The sequence below is a fragment of the Myiozetetes cayanensis genome, unplaced genomic scaffold (assembly GCF_022539395.1).
Source record: "Myiozetetes cayanensis isolate MyiCay16 unplaced genomic scaffold, myiCay2020 scf24, whole genome shotgun sequence".
Classification (NCBI taxonomy): Eukaryota; Metazoa; Chordata; class Aves; order Passeriformes; family Tyrannidae; genus Myiozetetes; species Myiozetetes cayanensis.
Genome location: NW_026087456.1, coordinates 1,725,306 through 1,737,474, shown reverse-complemented (window position 1 = coordinate 1,737,474; position 12,169 = coordinate 1,725,306).

Genomic DNA, 12,169 nt, shown 5'->3' with positions numbered 1-12,169 from the left:
ACTATACGACAGATATTAACTAAGGATCAAGCCTAATGCTGATTCCTGGCACACCACTGTTAGTTCCATACAAGTTGAGTAGATCATAGAGCTAAGAAAACAAAAGGCTGTGGCACATCTGTTCTCCAAGCAAAGTCAGCACATGACTGTGTGAACAGTTGTGTCAAGACTAAGACAGTGGTGCTGCACATTACATGAAAAGAAGTCTATATTCCTTTATGAGATATAAAATATACACAAAACTGCTCTTTCTCCTTCTCTGTTCCCTGCCCTGTCCTGTGTCCCTCACCCGCCTGCCTGACCCCCAGCAAGTCAGGAAAGGACTGTTTCTTTCCACTATAGCATGTGGTTGTGCCACCTTACAACTCACACAAAAACATAGACTGAGAATTACAATACCAAGAAACAAAGCCATTACATTCAGTAGTGTGATTTATCCTTTATGAATTTTTTGCACTAAAATGTCTCCAGATTCTTGCACAGTAAATATATCCTGGGCAGTGAAGCAATGGGGTTGATACAAACATTACAGAACGAAAGCTACCTACCTGTTGGATGTGGCAAAAGGAGAACCCAGATTTGAAATGACGTAAATTCAGTCTAACCAGGCATAAATCCAAAGACAAGCAGCACCTAAAAAGTGTCCATGCTTGAATTAACTTCTGTTCACAACAAGTGACCCCATAAGAGTTCTGTACCCTAAGGTTAATACTTACATTAACAGGTACTGCTGAGGTAGGAGGACTTCCCAAAGGAACTGACAGTATACACAGAAGAGAATATTACATTTGAACATCCACACCTGTCCTGGTTCTAGAAGTTGGGAAAGAGAGTTTAGGAAAATCCAAGATATTACAGAAATGATACAGGGATGTTAAGACCCCAGTGTAGTTATATACTTATGTGTGTTGATGTAAACATATATTTAGGTCTTGTGGCTTTGGACAAAATTAATTTTCAAGACACCTTGAATCTCCTCCAAGTGGTTAAATGTTACTAATATGTTTAATGTTTCTATTCCAGGAAAGTGAGTTTCAAACTTGGACAACCATGCATAGTTTAAAAAGTTCTCTCATTTCTTGTGAAATATAATAATTGCCACAGTGAAATCCTTAGCAGACATATCCTCAAGTAAAAGCCACTATATTCTCAAAAAAACCAAACTCATGTTATTGTGACTCCTACTAAACAAATTCCATGCCAATCCACGTGAAATACTCAGAGAAGAAGATACTGTAGTAATTGCTAATGCTATTTTAACTGCAGTTAGATTCCATATGATTCAGTAGATCATGTTGAGTGATTTTGACTTTGCACTTCATGAGAGAAAATAATAGAAGACTTAAAATTCTGTTAATTAATCTCTTAACCTTAATCTGATTCTCTTCATGAGCGGTGTGAACAAGGTGGAAAAAGACTGGACTAAAAGCCGGAGCATTTAGAGAGATAATCCTGGTTTTCTTAATAATTCCCTGGAAAGCCTTAAGCACTTGTCCTAATCTTTTTACAACTCAGCCTCCTTATCATTTAAAAGAAGCCAGAATACTTACCTGCCTTCTACACCTGCAATATGGCTTTGAAAACACACTAAATGAAAACATAAGTATTACGTATTTTCTTTCAAATTTCTGTACTGTTTCTTATTCAAGAATAACAATTTGTTTTCCATACTGATAAAATTTTGTGAGAACAGAAGGTGTACTCTACAATTAACTGAAGACTCAAGAACACCTGGTTTTATTTAAGTGAAATCAAGAAGCGATTCATGTCAAAGTCACATAATACGGATTGTGAATTAAATATTAATGTAATTAAATATATCAAGAAAGTGAGAGGAATACAGTTTTCAGGGTTTACAGTTTTCACGATTTTCCTAAAGCCAAAAGCACACAATATGCTGCAGAAAATTTCTAAATCTTGTGGTGACCATCAGAATGGCAATGTGAAGTGCTACTCGCAGTCTTCAAATACAAACTTTCCATCTGCACATTTATTTCTTGCAGTCTGCTCTCTATGAGGAAGATTTCCTTACAATGGTATGGTACAGAAACTTTGCAATGACTGATGATTAATTCAATTTGTCTTAGTTATAAACGCTATCATGCAGTTTGAAACCCAGCTAAAAGGATATAAGTAGAAATAGCACTAAAACCTGAAAAAAGTCTAGCCAGTTTGTATGAGGATATTGCATTTTGTTTTATTTATCATTTGAAGTCCTGCAATAAAGAATGAACAGCATGTTGGTGACATTTGTAATTGATATGGAGCTGCAAAGATCTGTAATCATTACTGAAGATGGAAAAATTGTTTAGAAGAGATCTAGTCATATTGGAAACCTGGGCAGATAGAGAAATTAGAATTTCTTGTGAGATGGCACAGTTACAGAATATTCCTCAATTCTAGGAAGAGATTTTTTAGAAATAGTAATTTATTAAGTGTCAGGTGTGATTCAAATAAAATAGGATCCAAATACCACAAGTTGCTTCCGTTTGTTTATTCTCTCTTTTGTCACTTGTATACATTCACAAAGAATACTAGGTTTGTTTTAGTAGAAACTATAAGACAAAGCTGTCCTTAAAAAAGGCCCCAACCAATCAACAAAAACCAAACCAAAACATTGCTAAACAATACTGAAATTATATAGGGTCACTAAGTAAATTAACAATGATGCCTGAAAATAACAATATCTTCAATATCTGCTTTTCAGTTCTTATCCTGTGCTTGGATAGCAAAACGGAGAAACTCATCAGGAAAGCAGGAAAAGGACTTCCATTAAACTACCATGTAATATTTCAAGTTCTCTGTGACTTATTCCGACACTAGAAACTATGAATACATAATGAAACCACAGAGGATCAGATGTAATGTGAATTCAGTTAAAGATGCAACTAAGATAAAAATCTTGAAATCTGAACCCATAATTTCAAGGCTAGTCTAGTGACTCAGAACAACATAATACAGTGTGTCGTGTTACTCTGTCTACTCAATTGCATGCTTTAATTTTGGTTTTCATCTTGAAGACCTTTAAAGATCATTTAAATTTCAAAACAAGACTACCCGACCAACAATCAATTACATATTTTATGTTTACTTTTGACCAGAGTTTTGGACTTTATTGATAGAATTTTGATTTCTCTGTAGCAAAGCAGGTAATCAATTAAAACATTTGTTTCATCTTTGCTTAACAGCAACAAAATCTATTGTTTTTCAGTTTAATTTTTAAAATGTCAGAGAAACATTTGAAAGACATTATCTGAATTACTATATTATATGGGGTGCTGAGAAATTAATATATTGTCAAGGCAAGGCAATAAGCTATGCACTGGTGATTGTTTTTCTAAGTACCTAAAGAGAATTGTGGCTTTTGCAAAGGCTAACACTTAAAACAATTATTGCATTGCTTAATCAATTTATTAAATCTAAAAATAATCTTTTTTTTTTAATTAAGTATGGTGAACCTTAATATAACAAACGTCAAAGAAGCAAGGAGTAATTGACTTCCTTGTCATGAAACTTTCATTTCACAATCTTCACCATATTTGTTCAGGATCCTTTCATATTGCATAACCATAAGCTGGTAGGTATATTTCAAATGAGATTTTTCCTTTAAGATTTTTTTGGTTTTTAGCAAAAGGCCTTTTCCTTATTCAGCCTTTTTCCAGTCATATAAATAAATCCTTAAATTACTATTTCATTCGCTGTCATAAAATTATCTCTTCACATACTGTTTCATCATATGTTACTTATCTGAAGACAGATAATTTATCAGAGAAGAGTAATCAGGAACAGAACACTGCTAGCACAGCAGTGCTGTATGACCCCACCTGAAGAGCTGTGCAATGCGTTATAAAAGCAGGTGGATGACAAAAAGCAATCTTCAGTTTTGTCCCACATTCCTTAATCCAGCTACAAAATATTTTCAACTTTTTATAGTTATAATGCTATCTTATGGTAACTGATAGAAATATCAGCATTTGGGAACATAAGGGATTGCACCTGAGAAATGGATTGCACGTGTTGGACTCATCAGAAGTGAGTTCAGAAATAAAAGTTTTCAATTAATTGATATGTATATGCTATGTATGATATTGTTGATGACCACAGTAGAAATTGTCAAAATATCACTCACTAGTAAGAAGCCTGATCTATTTATGCTGAGATTCAGATTTCATTTTTTCCATAAAAGTCAGTCGTAAATTGTTGAATACACTTATTTCACTCATGCTTAGTTTTTAAAATGCAAATTTAATGCCTGGATTGTACAGTATTCAATGACACTATATGAATTTTTTTTGCACCTGAATGGACACAACTACAATAAAAATTATAGTTACAGGAATATTTATCAAATATTTATCTAAAATATTTATCAAATATGTGCTTGAAGTTATTTTTAATACATTTAGAATCTATATATACCTGGATCTATCAAAGGAGTATTTCAAAAGAACAGTGTTTGTTTATTACTTTTTACTAGTTGAAGAAGATGACACTAAAGAAAAGCTAAAGCCTCATCTTCTGAAGTATTCCAGCAGCTGATTTAAAAAATTTTGACGATTGTTCTCCTAAGGGTGGTTTTCAGTAAAGACAGAAGCTTTGTTTGAGCTTTTACCAAGGCCGTTTCTAGCTTTTATAGACCCAGTAATCCAAAACTGGATATCCCAAACAGGATTAGAGTTTAACACTGAGCCTTCAACACTGTCATATGAGACTCTCACTTCATAAGGAAACTATTTCATCTCATTAACTATAACAAGATGTCTATTACCCAGACCATCAGCATTTAAAAGGATTTAGGGTTTCCATATCCAAGGTGTCTGGTTAATAACAGTCCCTAGAGATTACATTAACTAAAAATATGCCAGTTTAGTCTTCTGTTAGTCTCGAGAGGGAAAAGGGCACAGTGATTTATAGGATTAAGGTTAACTCAAAATCCCGATTCTAAGGCTTTTTATGAGAAATTGTGTCACACCCTTTCAATTTTTTTTCATGTGATTATTGTTTTACCAAGAGGACACTTGTGAGTAACCAACACTGTGAATCTCCTTTTACCTCTGGCTTCCTGAGAAAATTAGTATGAACTTCTGGAAAAAAATTCTTCAACATTTTCCAACTAGCTACGAAGTAGATACCATGTATTGATGTCTTTACAGCATCACTTGTTACATTTACAGGAATATCTCCTCCTCCACGATAATTTAGGTTGGTACTGAAACCTTAATGTTCATCAGATTCTGGGGTCAAGACCTCCATGTGAGTGCCTCTACATCAAAACTCACATACCACTAGGCAACTAGATGGACTATTGCGAACACTTTATATTTAATCATGGAAAATGTGGGTTTTTTTCCTGAGCCTTGGTTTCTAGAATAAGAATGCTTGTCTTTAAAAAGCTTTCAGTATTCACAATTCAGGAGAAATATCCAAAAATGTTGCATAAATTTATCTTATGTATTTCTTGCACACCATTATAAAGCAAGTTAATAATCTTAGGTGTCCACAATCATGATTAATCTTTAATATCTCATTTCAACAATACTCTGCATTGACCATCTACTATTACCAGAACAAAACAACCTCCACAAAAAGTAAAGGATGTGTTTGCTGGAGGAAGAACTCTGATTGCCTTAAACAGGGACTATATAGGTCCATTTCAATGTTTTGTCAGAAATTTCTGGCATACCATTTCTTGAAGAGCCCTTACCAAGACGTCATTAAAAAAAAAAAAAAAAATCATTTATAAAGCATCTACTTTTTTTCTCTAGACATATAAGATGTTACCTTCACTTAAAAGATAATGCAATAAGTTTAACTTGATTTCTTCTTGATATTCCTTGTTAGCTCTTACTCATAACGCTGTTTTTCTTCCTGGGTGCTAATAAGGAGTTTAATTATTCTCATAAATTAAGTTATATTGACAGCACTATAATTTTCTTGCAGTTCCTTAAAGCAAAAAGGTTCTTTTTCCAGTTTTCTGGAACCTGGTCTGTAATCTTTGAGTGATAATCAGTTAGCTTCTGAGACTGTTTCAATCACACTTTGGAAACCTTTGAATCAATTTTATCTCTTTTAGCACATTCAAAACATAATTTTTTTCAAGTATCTAAATCCATCTTTCTTTACTCTGATGGAAAATATTTGCGGTTGATAATAATTGTGTTACATATATTGAGAATGTCCAACTGCATAGACTGGAGGAGACTTGAACAAGAAAATATTTATTAGTTTTTGTTGTTGTTGTTGTTGTTGTTGTTGTTTTGGTTTGCTTTGGGTTTTTTTGTTTTTGTTTTTTTTTCAGAGAGTTTTCCTGGATTGCTGAGCAGCAGACAACATTTTCTTTAGATTTCTTTTTACTGCTAAGGCACTCATAGCATTATTTATTATCTTTTGTGTGCCCTGGTAGTTATATTTAATTTTGTGCTTTGGCCTTTCTGTGACTTAGTCCATGCATGCTCTTAAAGAGAATTCCACTATCAAGAAGAGTTTTATTATTTCAATGCAATCTCTTTGCATTCAGGAGCTGGTAGGAAGAATAGCTGTAAATGAGGTGGAACAGGAAACTCATGTGTCATGTGAAACAGGGATGTTTCCTCAAACCCTTTGCATTTTATTAGTCTGTCAGCACCCCAGGAAAGACGAGACCCTTTTGCCTCAGTCTGTCAGCGTCCTATTATGGGAACCCTTCACTGAGAATTCCACTGAATCAAAAGCTGGTTCAACTAACTCACTCATGGACACATGCCAACAGAATGAGTGATCTCCTCCCAGGTCTCCACAGGTGAGTATGTTACCCCCTGATGGCAACTACCAGCACTCTTGAAGGACTCACACTAACAGTTTACAGAATAACCCTGTTTATTAATATAATAGAAAATTGTGACAGGTTAAGGTTCTAAGATTGCTAGTGACAGTACCCTGGTTGCTGGTTCAGCAACAAGGTGCCTGTTTTTCCCATGGTTGACAGCTGCTATGAGGTTTATCAGCTACAAGGTACCAATGAGTTCCCCCTCTTGCTAGGATTTCAACAGAGTCTGGCTATGGTGTCTCCAATACACTCCAACCTCCTTGTAGTCCCCCTTAGCACATGTTTGCTGTGTGGGAAGTCAGGCATTCTCCTATCCAGGGAGTAGTAACTGCATTTCATACAGGGCATAACAACCAGTTTCATCCATTTCATTACTGTTATGACTTCTGTTAGAATGTGAATATAACTTCCTGGTTTTCTCAGATTTTATCCCCAATCATTTTCCCACACTTGGTATATTGGGTCTATACACCCCATAAAATTCTCTTTCCTTCCAAGACAAGATAGTTACATCCAAGCTGCTTACTACAAGTGGTCCTTGGCCTATGCCAAACCCTAACATCTATATGGTGAAGAGCTGTGACAACGGCCACTTGAACGGTGGGAATAGCTATTTAACAGATCTGGCTTTAGGCAGATTACCATACTCAAGTTTTCTGGACTGTTAATTAATCTAGAAATAGGGATGCTCTTTATTACAGTATTTCATGCAAAGAAAATCAAAATTTCACAGTCTTTTTTTTTTTTTTTAACTTACCAGGCATTACAACTTTCATGAAGGACAAAGTATGACTCTGAAGGCCTCTGATTGCATATTAGCAAATATGCACTGTTAGATTGTGGGATTTCTGAGGCATATTCTGGAAAATCACGGCTGAATGTCACAAAACAACTTACTATTTCCAGGTTCAATTTACAAAGCCATTTATTTATAAATTGAGAATAGGGAAACTACTTACCTCTGGTGTCTTAAATCAAACTCCACATCCTAAAGGACCTCTTAAGGAAAAGAAAAAAAGGATCTTAACATCTAACTTCAAACAATTGCTTGATACTAAGAAATGAGAATATTATGAGCCACTCAGGTTTCATTAGCTATTCTAAAAATTCACTGGTTGTCAAAGTTTTATCAAGGCAAACCTACATGATTCATACATTTCTGCCACCGGTTCTATGGATAATATAGCTTTATACTGCTGATATCGCTGAGCAGCTAGATAAACACCTCATGGTTAAAGCTCAGCAAGGTTCAAAAACCAAGTTACCTTTAACTACAGTATGAACCATCAAACATGCCAAGTGTATTTAATGTTTTTCATCCCAGCCTCCTTCTACACTCCCCCTTCTTCCCTAACAGTGGAATTTACATATCTGTTCAAAATCAACATCAAGGGAACACAAACCTAGCTGCAAGGAGATTTTTTATTTGATTTGTTGATTTATTTTCAAGGAAAAGAGATAGAAAAAAAATTCCTTGCATTAGGCAAAAAGAATTTCACAGGAGTGATTTCAAAAGTGGGATAAGTACTTCTGTATACTCAAGAATGAACTCTGTCCTTTGAGAGTGTTTGGCTGTTTCCTCCTCACAACTATCTTCAAATGCTCTCCAGTGAACTGCTTGAGTTACATGAACTCTACTCAAGGTTCCTGGACAGGTGAGTATGGAAATCAAACATAAATTTTAGGGAATATTGGGCACCTCCAATTAAATTTTGTAATACAGTGTTTCATTGTCATTGTCCTTTGTATGAACCTAGTCCATGGCACCTAAATACTTGATTTGCATAGATACAGATTTATAAATGGAAAAAAGTGCACTCACACAATTGACTGAAAATTGCTTGATATCAGTAGAAGTTAGACTCAAAGAAAGTGACTGTAGAAAAGAAAACAGAATTAAAGCATATGCTCCAAGTGCATTAAGAAAGCAGACATAAAGATGCTAAGGGGAAAAAACTTAGGTAAAAAAAAAAAAGAACCCCACAAGGGGAAGAAAAAGTTTTAATAAGTTAAGCAAATGGGATTGAAAATGGTGTTAATTATGCCTAGCGTCACAAATGGCAATTTAAAAAAAGCAGAAACAGTGGATGCAATATAGTTGTTTTAAGTTGTTAGTGTAGTAGAAACTGCAGCACATCCCATCATCCAGGAACGATTACCAGCTGCTGCCATCAGGGAAATCATCTCTTGTTCACTATGCTACTGTACAAAACCTATGTCCAAAACAACCAGATATGATTATGAGGGAGACTGGAACTCAGAATATTTAAGTTCCACTTTATTGTTCTTTCTCACTTTTTTGCAGTTAGAATCCCATCCCATCTTTTTCTTTCTCTGATAGCTTTCCCAAATATTTCTTCCCTAAACTCCTGGTTCATTCTATCTGCCTTACCACTACCATTACATTTTATTCTGTGTAAAATGTTTTGGACTGATTTCCTGTAATTATATGTAGGGGAAATTAAACAAAACAAACTGTTACATTTTGGAAATTATTCTAGTGAGTTTGTTGTTGTTGTTGTTGTTGTTGTGTTTTTGGTTTTTTTGTCAATAAAAATGTATATCTAGTAACTGGAAAGAAGAGAAATGGGGAGGGCAGACTGGCAGAGGGTAATCGACATTTTGGAGCTGCCATGGACCTTGACAAGAGTAAAAAACCTGTATTTTCTCCTAGTTTTAAAAGTGAAAATCCTTTTGAGGACTATAATCTCTGATGGTATTTTAACCATTACTCAGTAAGTTATAGAAGAGTAAAACAACATAGGGCAGGATGTCACCAATATAATCAGCACCGTTAATGCCGTGATCATTTGACATTAAATACAATTAGGAGGGGAGATTCTCGTGTGGCTGCTTTTTTGCTGCTATTGTTCACTTAATAATCTCATCTTTGATAGGCTTGTTTACTCATACAGACTTTGTGTCTCTGTGCTACTAAATGGGAATCTGGTGTTCAGACACAGATCCAGCTGCTTGCATTTTGCTCTAAGGGAGTTACAGCTCTTTCAGATCAATTTATGTTCTCATATGGCATTTTCTTAAAGAAGATAAATTTGTATTCTTTCATTAAATCTACTTTCTAAGACTAGCTATTTTTATATATATATATATGTGTGTGTGTATATATATACACCTATATACACTGTAGGTTAGCCGAGAATGGTTGCCAAAGAGCTTTTTACATGAGGGGACTGCATTTGAAGATTTACTCAAATAATTATGAGAGACTGTCACATAATATTTGTTTTTCTAACAAGTTAGTTAAACTTTGGTCAGGAATTACACCCACTGCTTGTTCACATTTTGTGAACACTAAAGGTTAAGGATGTTTATGTGTAGTAATGCATATAACAAGTAACAGCCACAACATGCAGATGAAAAGAAAGAAAAAAATAAAAATAAGTGCATACAAGGAAAAAAAAGTGAAACACACAGGAAATTTTGAGAAGTTCTTAGAAATAAAGAAGTCTGTGAGAGAGAAGAAATTAGTTGACTGTTTGGCCTTTAAGTACAACAAAAATCACTGAGAGATTAAACCCTCAGTCTCAGAGCAGCAAGAGTCAGCCTGCTCCTAAAAAGCAATTCAGAGCATTCTGATTGTTCTGAGAGAAATTAGTCAGGCAGCCAGGGATATTCAGAGCACAGCTATGGGCTTGGGCAATGATGTAAAGCTGGCTATGTTGCACTTGCAGATCTTCCACATTCCCTTCTGCCAAAGAATTTCTCAACCAGCTAAAAACTATTCACCTGAAAAACCTACAATCTATTCCCACTTCTGTCACAGATTTCCTCTATGACTGTGGACTTCTTGGTCTACATGGTATGTGTAAATGGCAGAAAATGGGAGCATTTCACAGCTACCAGGTTCAGAAGCATCCTGGGAGGTAGGTGAGATAATGTGGATCTGTTGACCCTTTGTCCTTGTCATTCAGACTCTCAGAGGGAAATCAGGCTTGGAGACCAAGGGTCACAATGAGGGCGAGGAAGCCTGGATGTGCTGGCTCTGCAGCGTTTCCTCACAACCTCAAGGTCATATTTCAATGCATACTTTTTGGGGCAGTTCCCAGCCTTTTGATGACCTAAACCACTTCTTTTTCATAGTGCACCATATCTTCATTGCACTGACACAGTGGCAATGTAAATGGGACAGGTGAACAAGCTAGATTGAAAAAAGCCCCACTTTTTCTAATGTGTTTTAAAGTCAAAGCATGTCCATGATCAACTACAGAAAACAATGTGCCTTCTCAGCCAGAGTTGGAATAGAGTGTTTACAGGTCAGGACTGGGAAAAGAGCAAAACTAAGAGACCTTAAGCTATGCAAAGACCTAATGCCACAAAAAGCCTGAGTGCCTCTCCAGCATCTATTTTCCCCAGACATAGCACAGTCTCAGTTATTAGGTTTTACTGTATGGACAAAATGTCACATTAATAGGTAGGCAGTAATTCAGGGACACAAAATGGGGTTTGTTCCACAGGTTGGAATTTCCTTATTATCACTGGTCATCAAATAGATAGACTAGACTAGACTAGAACAGAATAGAATATTTCAGTTGGAGGGAACCTCGAAGGATCACCCAGTTCAACTGCCTGACCAATTCAGGGCTGAACAAAAGTCAAAAAGCATGTCATTAAGGGCATGTCCAAATACTGTGTTGTGTATTATCACTGTTCCAACAACATGACTCCATAAATATTTGAAATGCAAGTGTGAAACAAAGACTGGACAAACCCCTACATTTTTCAGGACAATTAAGAGAATTACAAACTCCTCAGATGCTAACCACATCCATCCAAGTTTTGTTCAGCTGCACTAAGATACCATTAACAACCACACTGACAGGATCTACAGAAGAATGTGCTCTCCTGTCCTTTTAGGGTCTAAAAGGGATTTACTGTGTTACATAAACTGGACCCAGATACCTAGACTGTGGCATCCACACTGCTTTAACTATATTCTCAGTCCATCTAGCAGTGTGGTGCTCAGTTAGGCTAGAAATTGCTTATCTCTAAATCACTCCTGGTGATACATCAAGGGAGCAATTTTGGTTTTGGCCTTAGTTTACCATTATATTTTCTCTTTCAGCTATTCCAAGAGCAAGAAGTATATCAAAGAAAAAAACCACAAAACCAAAAAACAAGCAAACAAAGAACCTTATAAATTGCAATAGAATAAAACTAATATTTTAATGTAAACATACAAAATTCAAAAGAATTTTTTTTAGAAAGCTATTTTCTGAGTTGGCTAACAATACCATTTTACATGTTCCTGAAGAAAGTCAGAGCTAGACTTTCAATCTACCTATTACTGAAATCCACAAAGTACTGATGGTTTTCAAAGGAAAATAAACATCTGTGCAATGTGAG